This window comes from Eulemur rufifrons, chromosome 5 (assembly GCF_041146395.1).
Source record: "Eulemur rufifrons isolate Redbay chromosome 5, OSU_ERuf_1, whole genome shotgun sequence".
Lineage (NCBI taxonomy): Eukaryota > Metazoa > Chordata > Mammalia > Primates > Lemuridae > Eulemur > Eulemur rufifrons.
In genome coordinates this window covers 6,431,710-6,450,490 of record NC_090987.1, presented here as the reverse complement: position 1 = coordinate 6,450,490, position 18,781 = coordinate 6,431,710, and the positions used below count along the sequence as shown (strand labels likewise).

Here is an 18,781-nt window from a genome sequence, read left to right as displayed (position 1 = left end):
AGAAATGTGTGCTTGCCATTAAAAATGCAGAAATTCCAGTGACAAACTTTATGATTAGAAAAGAAGGGGTAAAACATCCCAATATTCATCTCAGTTTGAGGAGAGATGATGCTTATGTCTAATGGACCCTAGAATGCAATACAAATTGATAGGAAAGTGTGAGAACAGGTTTTCTAGGAAGAATTTTAGCACAGACATTTCTTGCCCACTCCAATAAGAAGAAAATTCAGTCAAACCCTTTTGCATATAGTTTTCTGTCTTACTGAAGACTTCAGACATTTTAAGGCTCACATTTGTATTCCAGTATCACCTAAAGCTACTTAAGTTTTTCTTATTAATATGTTATTTTTATTAAAATATGCCTGATCTTCCTATAAATATTATTTACTCATCCTCTGTTGGTATAAATGCCACTTCTTGGATAAAAAACAAATGCGAAGCAGAGAAAATGAGATCTTTCAAAGTAAAGAGATTGAGTTCCGATAATAAGTTAGTCTTCTTTTGCAAAGTATAAGACCTTTATTGATGGCTTTAAAGATTAGATTTTGCTAAAAACATATTTTAATTAAGAATAAAGTAACATATAAGTGAACAAGTAAAAAAATCAAAAAGACAGTTGTCTCAATTTAATTTGGATTTTTTCAAATATAAAATTTAAAAATATTATTTTGAAATAAACAGTAAAATTTTGAAATATTTTTGATTATTTAAAGCCGTACATTAGGTTAATTTATATTCAATTTTAAGCAAATTGGATCTGCTCGTTTCCATGTGGGTTGGATTTCACATTTGGGTAATATGTACATGTGCTTATTTCTGTTGTAAATTTTACAAGGGTAACTCGTGTTTCATGGTGAGTAGCCTCAGAAAGCAGCGTGGCCTCCGCCGTGGGCAGTGGAGGAGCGCGGTGTACAGAGCGAAGCCTGCAGTGTGCTCCACACACGCAGCCCGGTGCCGGGTTCTTCCTCATACCTCGCCTTTAAACCCATTACATTTTATTTGAGGAAGGCAAAGTAAACCATATAAAATACGGTTTTTGTGTGTTTGAATTTGGAATGCGATGCCTTCTTGTTTTGGGTAGAGGGAGAGTAGCCTGACCGGCAGTCAGCGGTCTGGCATGCAGGGCCGCAGAGCCAGGGCCGCAGAGCAAGCTCGGTGATGATTTTTGTCAGAACTCGGGATGCTTCAGGGCTTCTACAAGTAACTAAGTGGTCCTCTCAGACCACAGCAATTTGTATACCAGCGGTGTCTGTTCGTTACTTTTATTCGTTTTGGCTTCCAAAAAATATTTTATTTGGAAAAAAAAATTATCGTAAAAAACATTAAAAACCCCTGGAGTTTAATAGATCACCTCCAGCTCAGGGATTCAATGAATATGCTTTGAGCGCTCCGATTTTTTCTGACCATAAATGAAATATATATTTATAGAAAAATAATTGGGAAAGATGGCAATAAATTATACTAAAGAAAATAATCAACAAGGTTGAAAAAATCATGTATTTTGTATATACTTTTTGAACAAATAGCAAAACATCACTCTCAACATTTCTTAGATACCTAATTTAGTGGAAAGTTAATCTATCATATATTTATAATTTTCAGTATTGTAGTTTAATTACATTAAATATTTTAAGTAAATATCTTTTTTCAAAATATGTCTTTGGGAATACTCACAAAATTGATAACAAGCTTATATGCCAATTAAAATAAAATACTGAGGAATATCAGTTGTTTCACTTGATAATATTAACAGATTATATAAGAAGTTTCTCCATAACACGTATGAGAATGCACACTCTAATGTTGAAAGGCTAAAATTTATACACTTACGCATTTTATTGATGATTGTATACATTCCAATAAGCCTTTCAAAATCAGGTAAATAGATGAGACTAAAATTATCTATATGTTTCTCTACTTTTTTGAAGTAAAAGCTTGTTGAAATATAAAATTATCACACATGGGCTATATATTTGTTTCAACTCTAACAGAAAATATTGAGTATTAGACATTTGGATGACAGGAAAATATACTTAATTTAGTCTTCGTGCTGATTATGATTCTTTAGATAGTTATTGACTCATTAAGGCTACTTATTCAAGTATGAGACAAACAATATGGAATAATTTTTTAATAACAGGTTAGAATAATATTTCTGTAGCTACTAGCTATATAATATTTAATATGTTAATTTATAATTATTTAAATTATAATATTTAATATGTTAATTTTTTGCTACCAAACCTCTATTTCCTCATGTTAAATTGACAAATACCATTTAATTGGTTAACACAAATTATGCTACAAAAGGAATAGCATATATTAAACATTCAGTAAATGTTAGCTATTAATAGTAATAATGAACACAATGAAATGGAAATTGTTTAAATTCACTAACCAATGTTATCAGTGCAGAACATCTATCTAGTTCACCTAGATGATTAGGAGATACTTTTATTGGCTAATCTAGAGGAAATGCATAATTTTTGCACTTTTCTATCTTGATTGGCTCAAATGCCCTTCACAAAACAAAGCTAGCTAGCTATTGAAGAATTACATTGCTTCCCACTTTCTGACATAATAAATACATGTTTGTATATATAATAAAATGGATTTTCTATGCATTGTTGAATTCTTCTTGGGAAAATAGCTCTAGGCATTGAAGGTGTTTTCTCAAAAATCAGCAAAACTACATAGGGCTAAATTTGAGATTCTGGAATGTCTCATTGGTCGCATTATTGTATTATAAGTCCTACGTATGATATAATTCTGATCATAAATTGGCAAAATGTTTAGCCTGTTAATGGTGCATTTCCTAAGGAAGAACCAAGAATCTGTGCTGAATATTAATTCCAGTCATGACTGAGGGTTTTCTAAATTGCAGTGGTCATTTACAGGCTGTTATTTTGCATAGAACTATGGCTTTGGAGGTTGTTTGTTGTATCTTTTGACTTTGAATTTGTTTAGAATAGGTTACCCAGGAATGTTTCTGAACATGCTGTCTATAAACATAAAAATCATCTTCTTTTTCTTAACCATGCTATCTAATTATATAAATCATCCCCTTTTTTTGCCAACTGGCTAGACGTTACCACTAAGTAAATGGCAATCAATGTGCAGAAAACAAAAAAATTATTAAATATGAGCATTTCCAAATTGAGAGCTCAGATAGTTTTATCATGGCTGTATTTGTCAGAATGTGTTCATTCCCAAATCTGTCTTTTTATAGAGCTAATCATACGCCAGCAGCAGATAGAAAACTGAAGAGATGAGTGCTGTGAATCTATAATTCCAATTATTATCTTATTTGGAGATAAATACAGCATGTAAAAAGGCGAATATACTGTATTGACCTTATTGAAAATATACAATAGGAAGTATAAAAACCACAATATTGTTTATATGAGAGTATGGTTGGTGTCATGCAATTATTTATTTTAAACTTATGAATATCATACACAATGGAAAATAGTGTGAGACATCACTTTCTTAAACAGCCAAGAGCAATATTGCCCCTGAAGAGACTGCACGCTTTGCATCTGCAAGTTTCAATTCTAATACACCCCTCACGGAATTATTTTATGATATTATAGCTTTGGATTTTTTAAGGCCAGTATGAAAAATGCTCAGAAGGTATGTTTCGGGGGGAGGAAGGGGGGAGAGGTAGGGATAGGCAAAAACCTACCTAACAGGTACAATGGACGCTATCTGGGTGATGGGCACACTTATAGCCCTGACTCAAGCATTACAAAAGCAATCCATGTAACTACAAATATTTGTGCCCCCTTAATATTTTGAAATAAAAAAGGTATGTTTTCCTTTTTTAGACTCTTTTTCTTCAAACCTAGCTCTGTTATTTACTACCTGTGCTTTCTTCTTTTTAAATAAGAATAGTCATAGTACCTACCTTATGGAGGAGTTGAGTGCTAAATGAAAACATAGACCGATTGTCATAGCAAGTGCCCAGGAGATATTAGCTGTCATATAATAGCTATAAAAGCATAATGTCATGATGATGTTGTTATATTACAATCACAAACAATACAAATACAATACTAACAGCACTAAAGATCTTTCCAAAATCTTCCAGGTGAAGTTTATAATCCTTCTATATAAACATAGAAATACAACTTTACACACCTGCAGCATCACTGCGTACTGTGGCTGAGATATTTTTTTCTTTCATAAGGCTATGGTGTGACTCTTGTGCAACCTGTCTCAGGAACTCATAACTGCAGATTAAAAGATTCAGATATAGGAAGAAAAAAAATGAGGAAGAGTGCTATAGACAGAGCCTGGTGGAAAGCTATGGGCTCTCTGTGACTGTTAGGGAGAAAAAGGAAATACTTTTGTCATGATTAAACTAGTCATGGTGTCTTTGTTGCTCTTTAAAAAAAAACTGTATATCTTAATAAAAGTAATTTATATTATTGAATAATAACTAGAAGCATGATGTAGATTCCAAATTTGTAGAGCTAATGTTACGTATTTTAGTAATCCTATTACATCTCTGCCATTTACTCAAGTTTAATGCTGACAAGTGGTTGGGCATAACCCGACCACCTGGTCATGCTGAGTCTCAAGTGTTCTCCCTTCAGCGGAGACCTATCCTTATTTCTGCTCCTCAGAATGACCCAAAACCATGGTTCCCTAAATAATTTGTTCTTTTATTCTTTTTTTCTTTGTATATCCCTTTCTTCAACCTCATTCATGTATGAAACTCAACCATCTTCCAAAGTCTTGGCAAAATATTACATCAATAATGCCAAAATGAAGTAAAAAGTCAGCCGATTTGTACTTCCTGTGGCAGTGAGATTTATTTCTCCTTCCTCCCCATGACATTTTCCCAAATAAATTGTTCACTTAATATTTAAGCTCTGCGTTTGACTGCTCGTATTTAAATAAAGCAGTCTCTACAGACGTTTATACTTGGGTGGACACAACCAAATTGTAATTGTGCCATTGCTGAGATTCTCGGGGTGCTGTGTATTTATGTGAGAGCAAATGGATGTGAAATGCTTTCATTATTTCCAATCTTCAATGCAGAAACAGCAGTGGCAGCAGCAATTTTTTTGCCAACAATGTTCGACTCGATCAAACTGCCCTGTCTGGATGGCAGTTTTATTGAATCAATGTTGCAGCATACAAGTCTAATGGAAGAACGGTGATTAGATGTAATTCTTACCCTGAGATTACTTTCCTAGGAGATTAATGCTCTAATTTGTGTTTCAGGAACTTGTTATTATCTTAGAGTCATTTTGGCTAAAATCTGGAAATTCTTTGAAACAAATGAGTCCTAGCATTCTTATTAAGCACAGAAAGCAATAAAATATAAATTTATTATGCTGAATTGGAGCTGCTGGGTATTGCCTGTTTAATTCTTCATTACTTGTATATTTCTCTGTGGTGCTACTGGAATTGTACAATATTGCTGTTAGTTAATATCAACCATTAAATAATGAAAACATCTTTAATCACTTAACAGGATACCTTACCACTCACTGTTCATGCCATTAATTTTGCTTTTGTAAACATGGCCTGTTTTTATTAACTTTTTTACTAATTGCTTTTAAAACACTCATGCCAAATATTTTTTAAAAGTCTAAATGAAATGAATTGGAATTTTGTTATGTGGCTTATTACATTTAAATACCAAATACAGAGCCAATTATTTTTAAAATTTTTTACGGTTTTCTGAATGGCCATTATTAAAGTGAGTATCATCACATTGTAGTCTATCCAAAGTGATCTATGTATCTGTATGTTGGCCACAATACAAAGCATGAGCAAGGGTGAAATTATCTTTACTACAATGTATAAAAAGTGTTATGATTCTGAACTGGTATTGAAAAGAAAGGAAATCAGATTCAGTTTAGTCAAAGAGTTAGAGACTAGCCTGAGCAATATAGTGATAATCTGTCTCTAAAAAGAATTTTCTTAAAAATTAGCCTAGCGTGCCTGTAGTCCCAGACAGAGGAGGATCCCTTGAGCTCAGGAGTTCAACGTTGGAGTCAGCCATGCCATGCCACCCCAGCTTGGGCAACAGAGGAAGACCTCTTCTCTTAAGGGGGGTAAAAAAAAAAAAGGCTGGCAGAAGAAATGAATTTTGAAGAGAGAGAACATTAGAAAAGATGGCTCCATCTCTGTTGCTATTGTTTTCTTTGCATTAAAAATTACTTCTCTCATATCCTACACACTCTATTTTGCAGCTGTATCTGTTTACAGTTATACAGCTCTTCAAGACCTCGAACCATCTTTCTCCCGTATCATCTGCCGTCTGTGTATCTTGTCTTGGTACGTTGCTCTCATACATTATGATATTCCTTTTCTTTTTTTGGAACATAGTGTATTAAATGTGGCACAAGGTACAGATCCACAATAGTGTGATTAAGTGATTGTTTCTGTTTAACTCTCTCTATAAACCTGAACTTCATTTGGGAGTTAAGGTCTGATGACTACTTGCCTAAGAATTAAGGGTTAATATTTGAAGGACTCAAGTAAAACAAGAAGTTAGAGATCTTCACAATCTATAAAGCCTTTTTTCTATTTTATCATTCATATGCAGCCACTAATTAAAAGAGATGGAGTCTGTTGTATCTGTTGGCACATTGTCATTTTCCCAATTTATTATAGTCATTTTATAGCACAGTAAATAGTAGCAATAATTATTATAGGATTAGGTCTATGGTATCATTATTGATACACGAAAGACTTTTCATTTATTGATCTCATTAATGGTTAATATAGACCAATGTTATCCAATATTTAACATTACAGTTAGTAATATATCCTGCAAAATATTAAACAATTTTTTAGGTATAAAATATAACTACCTTAATATCATCATTAAAACAATAGCTCTTTCATTAAACCTCTCCCAGAATCTGGTTCATTTAACTTCCATTCCAAATAAAGGGTCCAGCAGACTAAAGTCACCTATAATAACTCATATTGGATTATTAGAGAGATGTGAGAAATAGCTGGTTGTTATGATGTGAATGAGGAATGAAAAGAGACCTTCGATTACTGAGAGCAGTTGGTGATGTTTGGGCAGATACTGACAGTCATAGTGATGCTGTTTACAGTGGGCATTTATTTTATGTTCACCCCCTGCTCCCTCCACAGACACTCACAGTCTGCACAGTGAATATAAATGCACTGATCTGCTAAAGTTTAATAACACCACTTGATACTCCTTGCTTTGAGTCTATTCTCATGCATGGGTCTTCAGATAGTATTTTAACAACTCATTCATTCACTGTGTAGACATAAGGCCTGAGTAGACTAAATCTCCATATGACCAGATGAGATCACCTGACTTCTGCCTAAGGAAAAAAAACTATTGTCTTGCTTATATATTTTCTAGATTCTATGCATACTATTAGCTTTTCAATTTGCATGATTTTTTTTCTGACATATGAGGAAAATTCTTGACTATGGTTGTTCAACTTGAGACATTCCTGGCCTCTCTCTGAGTAGCTGAGTGAACTATATAGAGCCATGGGTGTCTCTTTTGCAAGCCACATCTCCAGATGAGTTATATTTTTGTACATATGTGTGTGTACATGCATACATTGATTGTAGCTAGAAGTTGAGTTGTTTTGCTTTTATGTATTTTTTAAAAATTCATCAATTTCAATGGCAACTGAGTATTTAATGACCTTGTCCCTAATTCGTAGGGTATCTCATTTTAGAAGCCCCTGAATTGGGTACAACCTGTATTTGAGAGTTGTGCTATACAGCTTGGGCCTTTTTTTTTTTTTTTTTTTTTTTTTAATTTCCTGGACCCTTTTCTTAGAGGTACTATATTCTGAGCAGTAAATAACATGGATGTGCAGATATCAACCATAGAATTGTATTGATTATGTGGACCTGGGCTGTCCTCTGTCCTAATTTAACTGTGGCAGGTGTTCATGTTGTAGGCAAGATTTTTCCCTACTCCAACTTTGACTTTTTAGAGACTTAGGAACATATTGTTAAAATGTTAGATGTAAAAGACACATTTTTTAAAAGTTTCACAGTTATTAGAAATATATAAATATAGACAATCTGGAAAAAATATATTTAAAAATACTTTAAAAGGCTTCTTTTGAAGTAGAGATTAAAATATATTATTTTATAAGTTTTACTTTTCTAAATTTTCAAAAAGGACATTATATTTTAGAGTTATTAAAAGGTTATCTTCAGTGTTTGAAATAATATAATGACAAGTCCTGTGCAAAATATGGTATAAAAACATGATTATGGGCCCAGCAATAAAAATAATGGTATTAATACTAATAATTATAAACTATTGGCATTGTCAATAAACCCTTAAATTGAAAAGCCAGATACACTTAACATTTGGTATATTTGATTTTTTAATTTCCAGTTTTACAACAAAATTTTATGGTTTGTGGTTATTTTATCACAAAAAATAATATTGCCTAAATGTATCTGGGACACTGCTAGCCTGAATAGCTTGATTTAAAATAATAATAAAGCAATAATAAAAGAAATAAAACTTTCTATTTTCTTTTATGCAGATGAAATAACTTTCAGTACATTGAATTCTAATCTCAATTAACTATAAAAACCTTAATATTTTTAATACTCAAGATTATTTATGTATTTGATAACTGCTTTCAATTTTAGTTACCCTCAATCATATCTATGAAGACTCTTTAAAAATTAATTCCTTTTAAAGAAAATATATTTATTTTAAAGTATACCCCTTATTATTGAACACACTTTATTTCTATTTGATCTGGTTATAAAAATAGATATTACACAATTGGATTTAGATCAGGTGTTACTAATGTAAGCTAAAGCAATTAGATCATATTATTCTCTTTGTGCAATGTTAAATGTACTTGAATATTGTGTATGTGAGTAGGTGCAATGTTTTTAATCTTAGTTTCTTTGTTTCTTTGTATCACTGATAGTTTCACATGATTTTTGCTTCTGTCTTGGAATATAGGTTATACAGCCCTAATCCACAAATCTGAAATCTGAAATGCACCAAAATTTGAAACTTTTTGAATGCCAACATGATGCCACAAGTGGAAAATTCCACACATAAGCACTTATAGCAAACTTTGCTTCATGCACAAAATCATTTAAAATATTGTATTAAATTAACTTCAGGCTATGTGTATAAAGTATATATGAAACATAAATGCATTTTGTGTTTAGACTTGGTTCCTATTCCCAAGATATCTTATTATGTATGTGCAAATTTTCCAAAACCCCCCAAAATTCAAGATCTGAAGCACTTCTTGACCCAAGCCTTCCAGATAATAGTTCCAGCCTGTACTAGATAATAGGTTGGGGTCAGCTTGAAAATTTTTTAATTCAATTCAACTCAGTTCCCTTCACATCTGTGAAATGTGCTAGGCTGTACTAAATTGTTTGAGGTATAATGATAAAAAATAGGACTCTTGATTCACTTGTTTATGTTCTTATAAGTAGGATGGAAAAGTAATTAATGAAATATGGAAAAATGTGAGGCTAATAACAGTAAAGATGCTGATTGCTTAAAAAAGACATCAGTGTATAAATGCTTAGTATTTAACAGAGTGTCCTGGTAGAATATCTACTCTATATATGAGATATCACTATAGTTAGTTACAAACTGATAGTCCAGATTTTTCAGTTTTACTTGAACACTTATACATATTATAGAATTGTACTTGAACATCTAACATTTGTATAAATAGATTATAGACCATGAATCGGAGTTTCTTATTTTACTGTTACATGTTTCAAACAATATACATTTATCTCTCATTCTGTGTTAGGCAGTATATATAATTTAAAATCTCTGTCATCAAGGTTCTTGTATCTTAAAAAACCAATAAAAAAAATCACATAATATTCTTTTGGCAGTACTCCAACTGAGTCCTTTTAGAAAGTATGTTGTATCCAATGTCTTAAATTTTACAGTCATTTTTTAAATCTGTGAATTAAAGTTTATTTCTATCTCTGCAACATTTAAGAAAGGGCATTTTATTTGTTTTAAGTAAAAGGTAGTATTTTAAGCCCATTTTCCATCTTTTCAACATTTAAGAAAGGGTATTTTATTTATTTTAAGTAAAGCATAGTATTTTAAGCCTATTTTAAAAAGACAATGAGAAAAAATATGGATGCTCAAAATTTTCAATAAATGGAGAGTATAGATTTGAGGTGTAAGTTGTTATTAATTCTTTTGGTAGAATAATAGAGACTTACAAAACTCAGTTATTCTTTCCCAGAAAACTACAATTTTAAATGATTTTTCTACATTCTGGGTTTACTTGTTAAAATAGCTTGCCATAATGTAAACATTTTTATGCCAGTAAATGACTAGGGTTGCATAAAAGTAGTGGTTCTCATGCGTAATTTATAGGGACTATTCATCTCGCTTTTGTGATATCCTCTTGTGAGATACAGAATACTATTCCACACTTCTGAACTCTCTTCTAGCTATTCAAAACATATTGAATCATAGTTAAATACATGACAGAGTAAAATAGATCTATTTTTTCCATTCCCCTTGCTGCTTTCAAAGGAGGGTAGATTCTGGTGACTGAAATTTGTATTTTATTCTGAGCCAGGTGATGAGGATGTTCTGTAAGAATAGAGGCATTAAAACGTGGTTCATTCCTGCCAGAGAAAGAGAAAGGGCAGACGCTTGAAAGCCAGATGGAGGAAGTGGGGCTGGAGCAAAGCCGAATTTAAAGGCTTCACAAGGGAGACTTTGGGGTTATCAGAAATGTATTATTTAAATTTGTTACCAAGTTGCTCATTTTGTGGTATGCGACCTGTTTCCCACAGAGGCCTCGGCAATAAGCATATTTCTGAAGACCAATTCAGTAAAGTGCTGCATCTTCCACAGATAACTTGGGGTGAACAACGGAAGCTGCACATGGAGGGGGCCTCCATTTGGATCTCAAAGAACTATTTTATGAAATGAGACAAATTGATAGTACATTGAAATATTTGATTGGAATATTTTTAATTTCAGAATATTACGGGGGTACCAACGCTTTGGTTACATAAATTGCCTTTGCCCCACCCGAGTCAGACTACAAGCAGAGGATGATTCGAATTTTTATATTGACATATTTTAACTTTTATGTCCCATAAGTGGTTCCTAAACCATTTTTTTGGCAAATTAAAAAATAGATATGTATCTTAGTTAAAGAATATAATAATTACCTTATCACCTGAAGAAACAAGTCTGAATTTAAACTCTCTTGAACTGATTCAGTGTAAGGTATGTCATAGAAATGATCTATTGGATTTATCCATTTTTTCTATTTCAATTTCAAAACAAACGTTTTATTCAATGGTTAAAAATATTTTCACTTCAATGGTTTTTTTCAGACACTGTAGATATTGATTTCCCACCAAAGAAAAACAATTCTTTTTTCTCTAGGAAGTTTTTTTTTTTTCTTGTCTCTTTGGTGTTATTTTTTTTGTTTACGTGTTTTTTGTAACTGTTTAGGTCTAGCTCTAGTAGCCAAGAAAATACTGCTTTGTCAGCACCAGAAATGTTTGTCCTGCTGATAACCACACGAAACCTCTTTTACTTAGAGTAATGGTTACCACTCTCTGACCTACGGAGGATGCATGAACATAATCTGCAAATGCGTTAGGTGAACATGATCTAAAAGCTAAATATTGACTTGAAAATTGATCTAAAGCTTTTCCCAGTTCATATGTTTATAATCTCAAATGCTTTCCAACTTCTATCTCAGATTTTCAGCAACTGAATAATGAAGAGATACGTCTGAAACTGTACAGGTGCAGGAGTCTAATTCTATTACAGGAGATTTTTATCCAAGCCTGTGTGCTTTTTGCAGTGACTTTTGTATTCTGGAGTGGATGCGATGCTTGTGTTTATTTTGTGTTTGAGAAACACATTAATTTTGTGGTTCTGTCACTGTTTTAGTCAAATTGGACAATTTTGCATAGGAATTGAAGTTATGGAGTGAATAAATTACTGAAAATTAAGAAAACAGAACTTGAGCATTCTATTAGATTAAGCAACCCAAACATAAAAACAAAATAGACAATACTTTCCAAATGTTTTATAGCATACTTAAAGTATATTTTATTAAACATTCTTCAACTTTCATATGATAATTTGTGCAATTGAAAGCTTTGTTAATAGTAATTCTACTGGGTCTGTTGTGAAATTAGAGTGTCATTTTCATTATACTCACAATCCTTAAACATAGTGGTATGTATAGTGGCTCAACAAACTAAAGGAATGTATGGACAATGGTGTGAAGTGACTTCTAGTTGTCTAATTAGTTGTTCTAATTAGAGTTTAGTTTAGAAAATTATAATAATTGCAAATATATTAACTAAATCTCTGTCATAGCTATTCAGACTATTCAGAGATGTTAGGTTTTTGTTTTATTTTATAAATAACTAAAGTATTTATTTGAAATAGAAACTGTAAAGAAAAAACATCACTTTGAAGCCACCAGAAATAATGTTTTAATTATGTGGATTATGAAGGATTTCAACTTAAATTTTGTAATCAGGCAATTGATCATCCAGTAGCCAGAAATGATTAAACACAGTTTTGAAGATTGAAATTAATTCAATTATTTTGATTATTTATAGAAAAGAAATGGGGATTTTTTTTCTTTCCAATCATGTATTCTTTCCAATTATTAGACCAGCCAACTTTAATTGCTGTGCTTGCAAATTCACTGAAGAGAGGAGAAATGCTTTTTGAATAAATTGAGATATTAGATGAAGATTTTTAGTGGAAAAAGAAACCTTAATTTTCATAGTATATTTGTACATATACTAGCAAATAGAAATATTTTCTAAATTGAGTCAATCAAATTCTGTATTTTACAATTCTTTTTGGCCCACATAAAAAATGGGAAACTATTTGGTTTTGCAAACTAAGCTTTGTTTCTGGTTTTGAGGGCCAATGTGATTTAGATTTTTTTCTTTCTTAGGCACAATAAAATGTAATTTTTTGATGGTTATCATTATCCTCAAATGTTAAATTATTCTATTCTAAAAATTTAGAATCCTTTTATTTCAGTTTAACTTGTATTTTTCTTTATATTTTAATTTTTTAATCTTAAAATATACATAAATATTTTTGAAATGTGTCATGATGATTTTGCATATTTCTAGAGGTTTTTATTTTATATTAAAGGTTTGGGTAATCACTAAAGAAATTGAAGGTAGTGACTATTATAGAAAGTTGATGCAGGCAGTGGTGAAGAGGAGGAGGAGAGAAATGTCAATGAGTATGATATTATCCTAGTGTCCCATTGGACTTCAATCCAACATCTCTCTTTGTCTTCAATACACTTGCCTGAGTTCAGACATACACTACCACACTTGGCTATCTGTTTCCCTGCTTTAAACTACTCTGTCAGTTGGAAATTTGGCAATTCCTTTTTCTGTAAAAAGCCAGAGAGTAAATATTTTAGGCTTTGTGGGTCACAGAGTCTCTTTTACAATTGCTCAACTGTGCTACTGTAGTGTAAAAGCAGCCACAGGTGTTCATAAAAGAATGAGTGTGGCTGTTCCAATAAAATTTTATTTATGGACACCAAAATTTGAATTTCATATAATTTTCACCTGCCGTGAAATATGCTACTTTTATTTTGTTTTCAACCATTTAAAAATGGTAAAACTATTCTTGGTTCTTGAGTCATGCATGAATCTGGGCTGTGGCCTATTTTGTATGGCCCACAATACATGCATAATAAATTTTGGGAAGCACTGATCTATGTAATTTAAAATTTATTCATTACTAAATCAGTATTTACAGAAATATATCATTTAAAGTACATCTACACATGCTCCTACTTTCCTTATTAAATTTGTTTTATTTTTTATTTACTTTTGCATTTCAGAATATTATGGGGGTACAAATATTTTGGTTACATAAATTGATTTTATACCATTTGAGTCAAAGTTTTAAGTGTGCCCATCACCCAGATAGTGTGCATTGTAACCTTTAGATGCAAATTTACCCATCCTTTTCTCTCACTTCCCACCTGCTTGATTTCCAATGAATGTTATTTCCATATGTGCACATAAGTGTTGATAGATTAGTTCCAATTTAGTGGTAAGTACATGTGGTATTTGTTTTTCCATTCTTACGATACTTCACTTAGAAGAGTGGTCTCCAGCTCCATCCAGGTTAATACAAAAGGTATTAGTTCACCTTTCTCATGGCTGGGTAGTACTCCATGGTATACATATACCACATTTTATTAATACACTCATATATTGATGGGCACTTGGATTGTTTCCACATCTTTGCAGTTGTAAATTGTGCTGCTATAAACATGTGAGTGCAGGTGTCTCTTTTATAGAATGACTTTTTTTCCTTTGGGTAAATGCCCAGTAGTGGGATTGCTGGATCAAATGGTAGTTCTACTTTTAGTTCTTTGATGTATCTCCATACTACTTTCCATGGAGATTGATTCTTAAATTTATATCCCAGCTTTATTGAAATATAATTCACATACCATACAATTGGCCCATTTAATGTATATAATTCAGTCATTGTTAGCATATTCACAGAATTGTGCATCCATCACCACAATCAATGTTATAAGATTTTCATCACCATAAAAAGAAATCTTGTGAGTACTCATTCTCCATTTCCCCCGTTGCCCCCAACCCTAGGCAACCAATGGTTAGTGGTTTCTATCGATTTGCCTATTCTGGACATTTCATATCAATAGAATCATAAAATATCTCATCTTTTGTAACTGACTTCTTTCACTTAGCGTAATGTTTTCAAGGTTAATCAATATTACAGCATGTACCTGTACTCTATTCCCTTATGTTGCTGAATAATGTTTCATCGTATGCATATCCTACATCTTAATTACCCATTTACCAAGTGATGGGCATTTGAATTGTTTCTACTTTTTCAGGAGTATGAATAATGCTGCCATAAACATTCACGTATAATACAAGTTTTTGTGTGAACATGTTTTCATTTCTCTTGGATATGTCCCTAAGAGTGGAAGTTTGGGGTCATATAGAAAGTTGCCAATTTTTTTCCTCAGTGATTTCTAATTTCATTCCATTGTGGTCTTAGAACATACTTTGTGTTATTCCAGTTCTTTTAAACACACTGAGATTTGTTGTGTGGCCCAGGACATGGTGTATTCTGGAGAATGTTCCATGTGTACTTGAGAAGAGCTATTTTGTGCAATAAGTTGCTGAGAGAGCAAGGAAATATATGTTTGTATACTACATATATGTTTGTATACTGATCCATGTATACACACATATCTATAAATGTTTCCATATGTGGCCATCTGTATCTATGTTAAGCTAAACCTGAGTTTCTACTGATGTCTCCATTTATCCATCATCACTTGGATCATTCCAGCCTCTTCGGCTGCTTACCTGTAACCTCCCACTCCAACAATGAGAAGAATGGCTCCCACCACCCCCCATCCATACTACTTGTTTAATTTCAGATGCATGTATAGTGGTTCAGAATTGTTAACTCGTACTCTTGTGGAAAGCAAATTTATCAGTTAGATTCAGTGCATGTGCATAGTGACTTTGCCTTTAGTCTTATGGTATCCACTCATTTCCAAAGTTACTGCATTCAGCACCTAATCCTCCACCCACTCGTATGAATTTGTTTCATGTATTTGTAATTCAGTTGGATTATTTGGTCACATTCTGCATTCCATCTTATATAGATTATACATACTTTTCACTAAAATTCATTTAGCTACTCCGATTTCTACAAAAAAGAGAGCCTACTTTACAAGGCAAATGCTGAGCTTTTGTTGATTTCACTTCATACTTATTTAACATAAAAACTATGATTTTGATGGTTTTCTGTAGCTATATAACAGTCACCATTGGTGAACTTTAAACTTGGTTATAAGCACCATCATAAAAGTTACTTTCCAGTATTATAGAAGTGCTTCATCTCACAGATGCAGAAACTAAAGCTGAGATGCATAAAGAAAATTATTAATATCACAGCAAATTAATGATAGAGCCAGACTATCATTCAGGCCACTGTAGAAAGAGTGTTCTTTCCCACATTTTATTAGATACAATTATCATCATAAACATAACAGTAATATTCTCTAATCTTATTCCTTTCAGAATTTAAAATTTTCTGAAGTACCTAAAGTTAGTAAAAAGAGGGAGATAACTTTGAAATAAGCAAGTACTTAACTTCCCAGTAGGTTTTAATAGCATATTACACTCCTGAATCAGGGTGAATTAGCTGAAGGAGAACTTTGGTTTCTGTGTTTGGCATTGATCCAGGAGATTCCCTGGAGTATAGCCTGACTTCCTGCTGGGTCCTTCTCCCAAGGAAAGCTCTAATCTTGCCAGTGTTTACAGTGCCAGGGAACTCTAAATAGTCCTGCATTCCAGCATGTACTTATTTAGGCTTTCTGTTTCAATGTAAGGTATAATAAAATTACATCTCCCTAGACTGAGTATCCATTATTCATACTGTAGCTCTATCTGGGCCTCATTAATTAATATTAAGCACAATCATGACATTACTCAACATCTTTTTTTGGTTGGAAACTATTAAAACAGCATCACTTTAGAACAACCGTCTGCACTTATATTATTATTCAATCTCAATTTTTTCCAAACAAGGAGACAACAAAGTGAATTTCTCTTGTCCAGACAGGTGCATGGGGCAAAATAATACGGATTTATCAGTGCAAGCGGGATCAAGAACTGCATAAATCACCTGAAGGCAGTCGCCTGCATTTCTAGAATTTCAGCTCTTTTGTAGTCAGATCTTGCAATGAGTATGGTCTATTGGCTTAGTATGTATTTAGTATGAGTATGATTATTGGTTTTGAGATTTTTTCCCCCACCCCTCTCTTTGCACGTGCCTGTGTTTGTGTGTGTGGATGTGCACAGACACATGTATCCTTCTTACTACCTGCAGTGAAAGTAAATCATATAGTAACTTAGATTATTTACTGCCTAAGCTGAATCATAGTTGTATGCCAGGCAATATTGAAAACTGCGTTTTATTCCAGTTTTTATTTATAGTGGAACTCCTCTTAGATTTCTCTCTCCATCATTCTATCTAACTAACCAATAATTCTCTTCATTGCGTTATGGCTTTTTGTACTGACTACTTCTTTCAAATTTCCATAGTCAGCACTATTTTATACCTTCATCTCAAATCTTGGAGTCTCTGTTCAATTAAACCCAGAATGGGTTCTTCAAAGAGGGTTCCCTGCCGGTAGCTTCTGCAGTCTTCATTTACCATTTATTTAATAATTGTATCATCCATTTGGAAAGGAATACAAATGTTTGCTGAGTCTCAGCTCCTGCTGTGTAAAACAATAATTGCAAGAGAGCACAATGAGTATCCCATAACATTAAATATACTCTCTACTCTGAATACCTCTTATATTTTCTTTCTTTAAATCTTAGCTCAAGATTTAAACAGAAAATATCTATCTTCCTACTTAGGTTATTAAAATCTAACACATCCATCTTTTAAGGTTTAGTTTTAATGTTCCCCTACTCCATGGAATCTTCAGTGACAATTCAAACTAGAACAACACTCTTATTCTTAAACTTATTACTTAGTTTGGGTATCTATATATTTCATATTTCTTCAAAGTTTATTATAATGTATAATAATGACAGGTTGGGCACTTTACATACATTATTTCGCTTTTGCAGCTGCAGTATACAAAATATGGAATCAGAGTTTTTAGTCTGTGTCTTGTCTCTGATACATTCTAGCTGAGTAGCTTTGGGCAAGTCTGTTAACCATGACTCATCTGTCAAATTAGAATCATTATGGTTCCTCATAATGTTATTTTGAAGATAATAAGATTATGCATGTGATCATATAAAAAACACTCAAAATTATTATTGTTATTATTAATATTATTACTATTTTTCAGAGTACTACATTGAAGCCCAAAAATGTACAATAAACTGAACAAGATCATACCATTAATAAATAGTAGATTCAGATCTTTCATTCCAAAGACACTGCTTCTAAGTACTACACTGTGTTGACTATTATGCATCTTTATTTTTCCATTGACTGAAGGTTTGTCTTTGTATTGCAAGTACTGGGCAGACATTAGCTGCATCGTAATGGCAAAATCACTTTGTATGCCCTGTGTGCTTTATGTGTGTGTAATATCGTACAACCCAAAATAGTGTCTAAGTATGTCTGAATCAAGCTGAGCTTAAACTTTGAACGGTAAAGTGTGGCTGTCAGCAGGGCCTGGACAGTGGATTTTTTTTAAGTGAGTCACCCAGTGTTGGAGAACTAAGAAAGACGGAAGTATCAAAGGAAAACTGCACTGGACTGAGTTCAACAGGCAAGGAAGACTTCGTTCAAGTCTCTTGCAATAGGGGGCAGAGACTGACCTCAAGTCCTCGGAAAAAGACTACGAGAGTTTTTCGGAAAGCTGGAGCGGGGGAGGGGATCCTAGAGAACATTAGGGGTGAGGGTGTTGATGGGATAAGGCCATAGGCTTCTACCCCAGGAGCCTGGGGCACTATCATTGATGATTGCATTTCAAAGCGATAGTTCACAGGTCCTTGAGAAAGACATTCTCCTATTGTAGAACTATCAAGAGGCTGAGAGAAGATCTACACCTCAAAGAGGCAGAGGAAGAATTTGCAATTGAAAGTTTTCTAAAGTAAATTATCTAAGGGAAAGGAGGCCAAGGGCTATAGTCAAGAAGAAGCCTGTCTGAAGTTTAGTCAAGCAGAAAGAAATGTTAATGTCATTTTGGTTCAGAAGCTACACTAGTCCAAACATACCCTGAAATTAGTGCAC

The 18,781-nt window shown here is 32.9% G+C and overlaps 1 protein-coding gene across 1 annotated transcript in view; it reads left to right on the top strand.

The window, feature by feature from the left end:
* DOK6 (docking protein 6) overlaps nucleotides 1-18,781 on the top strand; it is a 313,999-nt gene that overhangs the window by 42,049 nt on the left and 253,169 nt on the right. The window lies entirely within an intron of this gene.